The following is a 2,937-nucleotide window of genomic DNA, read 5'->3' as shown; positions in this document are numbered from 1 at the left end:
TAGCTTCCAGGTCAAGGGTCACCAGGTCACATGGATTATTATGTCTTTTTAAAGAAGGGCATTTCGATTGACCCCTTTATAAATGATGTAAATTCAAAGTCCTTTCTCGAGCATTTTTAAAAACAATTACAGATTCCACAGATATTTTAAAGAAATAACATTTTTTCTTACTGTACTGCTTCTGGGTCAAAGGTCATCATAAGTTATACCTGAGAACTAGTGGATAAGATTATATGAAAGTTAGAAGCCAGTTTGTTTAACATCAATGTTGGGGGAAATGCTTAGTAAAATTGTACACATTGGCCCAGATCTTTCAATCTCCAGCTAGTTGCAGACTGGACTTACCCCAGAAGATGTGCTATGGGACCCCTCGGAAGTTCCAAAGTACTGACTCTGTGGGAACTGCCTGGGAAGTTTGAACTTCCAATGGGTAATTCCCGGCTCCCTGAGCCCTCTGAAAAAGTCACCAACTCTGAGTTAGTGTTGGAGACTTCAGACAGTTTGGACTCACTTACCTGAATAGTTACCCAGAAAATGTAAGACAAAAAAATCTTAGTCTAACTCCTGGGTAACTACAGAGCTGACCCACCACCCCAATCAATCACACTGACCCCCCTTGACACCCCTGACTACCTGCCCGACAACCCCCCACCCTACCTCCCCAATCCCCGGCTGTCCCCTAAGCACCGACTCCCCCTGCACCCCAACTCCCCATCACCTGACCTGACCATACCTCCCAACTCCTCTCCCCAATCACTCCTTGACCCAATCTGACTCAACCCCACCATCCAACTCCCCCTTGACTCTCCAACTACCCCCCGACCCAATCCGATGAGCCACCGACACCCCCTGACTAGCCCCAAACCTGACAACCCCTTCTGACACAACCCAATTACCCCACGGCCCATCTACCCATTCACCCACCTACCACCCTATCCATCCCATCTACCTCACCCAGCTGCCACCCTACCCACCCGCCATGCTATCATCTCACTCACCTGCCCACCTACAATCCTTCCCACCTACCTCCCAATCACCCTGCCCTCATGTCATACTACCCATTTGCCATCCTACCACTCTACCCACCTGCCACTCTACCTACCTACGAACCCACCCACCTGCCACTCTACCCCACTTACCTCACCTACCCTACCTCCTTACACATACCTTCTCTCCTTAGCTCTTCAAAGAAGCATTTAAACTCTTACCAGAATATGGCAGCTAATGCTGTAAAAAGGGGATGAACTTCTGCACACTCCCCTTCACTGGTGTCTCTGAGGGTTCCTGTGCTGAGGGAGTTTGGAAGGATCCTCCATCGGAAGATTGACCAGAAATATTGGAGGAAGATAAGCACATATTTCTTTATCTGATCGGGGTCGAAAATAGGAATTCCGATCCTGATTGGAAGATTTAGGCCAATGTAATCTTTCATGATCTAACAGATTATTAGGTGCTTTACAAAAGATAGGCCTGACCTCACAAATTGACTAAAATGTTTTGAGTAGGGAGCTAAATATACGGATGAGAGCTGTCCACTGTTCAAATATTCAAAGATGTTCTATTAAGTTCTCACCATGATACTTAAAAGGAGCGTGGAAAGAAAAAAAATGTTGTTATTGTGATGTAGAAAATGCATCAGCCAATTAACACACAGCAAATCCCACAAACAGCAATGAAATAAATAATGAAATAATCTGTTTTAGATGTTGGCTGAGGGATAAGTGATGGCCAGGACATTATAGATAATTTGGCACAGTAAGGTTATGTAACTGGACTGAAAACAGGCTTCAAAATGGAAAGCAGAAGATCATGATGATAATTTGGAAAAGCTCTGGCTAGAGATCGGGGACTAATGGAATTCCTAAAGGTTTGCTGTGGAGCTTCTGTTCATTTTAAACATACACAATGTGGAGAATGGCAGTGATGTAATAAAATTGCCTCACCACAACAGGCTAGGTCTAGAGTTCTGCCTATTTACAGTTAAAAAGCAGAAAATTTAGCCCTATTTCTCAACTGACTGGTCAGGAAAATTTGAGAACATTCAAAAATATATGAACAATCAGATGTGCAAGGAAATAGCAGGCAGATTTCAATCTTGCTTTTTTTAATTGTGCAGATAAATGTAAAATAATGATCATTTGAATAGGAGCAATTTAACATAGGCACACTACGGAGTGTATTTCCCTCAGGTTGCTAATGTGAATAAAACAAATGTCATACTCACAGCAACATTTTCACCCACGTTATTTATAAGCCAAAACAAGTATTCTAACTTTGCATAGATCATTGGTAAGTCTGTAATTGGAAAATTGTTTGCTGGTTCTGATTTTTCCAAAGAACGTTGATACACTGGACACTTCAACAAACAGAATAATCGAATAGTGACAAGTGCCACGATTGGGTTGAGACATAGAGGCAGGCTGTGAACAGAGCCATGATTGGTGGGGGGGTTCATCGAGTGTTTGGAGAAATAGGCTCACCCAGTTCAAGGAAAGCTCATAACTTCTTCATGATCCTCAGAGGAGAATTTCCCTTCCCCATTCCACAAGAAAAACTGGGCCTTGCCTGATGGAGGAACCAACACTACTCTTCCCCCAATCCCTTGCACAGGCCTCTGATTAATATTGCAGATTGGATGACATCATCAGACCCAATCTGCATACTTAAATCAGGGCCCCACTTCCTTCCTGTGGTTTTCCTGCTTGTTTGCTCAAAAGAGTGGGTTAATATGGAGACATGGCAAGAAAGAAACAGTTCTTGGGGATTGTTGGCACCCATCTTTTACCTGCCCTTCCACCAGGTATCTACCAGGTGTAGGCTGTTAAACCCAGGGCCCATAAAACTGGCCATGATTGATTAACATGGGATTAGTTGACTGATATTCCAGAGTCTTACCTTGAGTGGTAGGCAGACATTTGTAATGAGTTTCAATTGTGA

At 43.5% G+C, this 2,937-nt stretch overlaps 1 protein-coding gene across 2 annotated transcripts in view; it reads left to right on the top strand.

The window, feature by feature from the left end:
- Window positions 1-2,937, top strand: part of LOC121285768 (troponin I, slow skeletal muscle-like) — a 30,792-nt gene that overhangs the window by 4,062 nt on the left and 23,793 nt on the right. The window lies entirely within an intron of this gene.

The sequence above is a fragment of the Carcharodon carcharias genome, chromosome 13, assembly GCF_017639515.1.
Source record: "Carcharodon carcharias isolate sCarCar2 chromosome 13, sCarCar2.pri, whole genome shotgun sequence".
NCBI lineage: Eukaryota > Metazoa > Chordata > Chondrichthyes > Lamniformes > Lamnidae > Carcharodon > Carcharodon carcharias.
The sequence above is the reverse complement of the archived record's forward strand: the minus strand, read 5'-3'. Positions and strand labels throughout refer to the sequence as shown.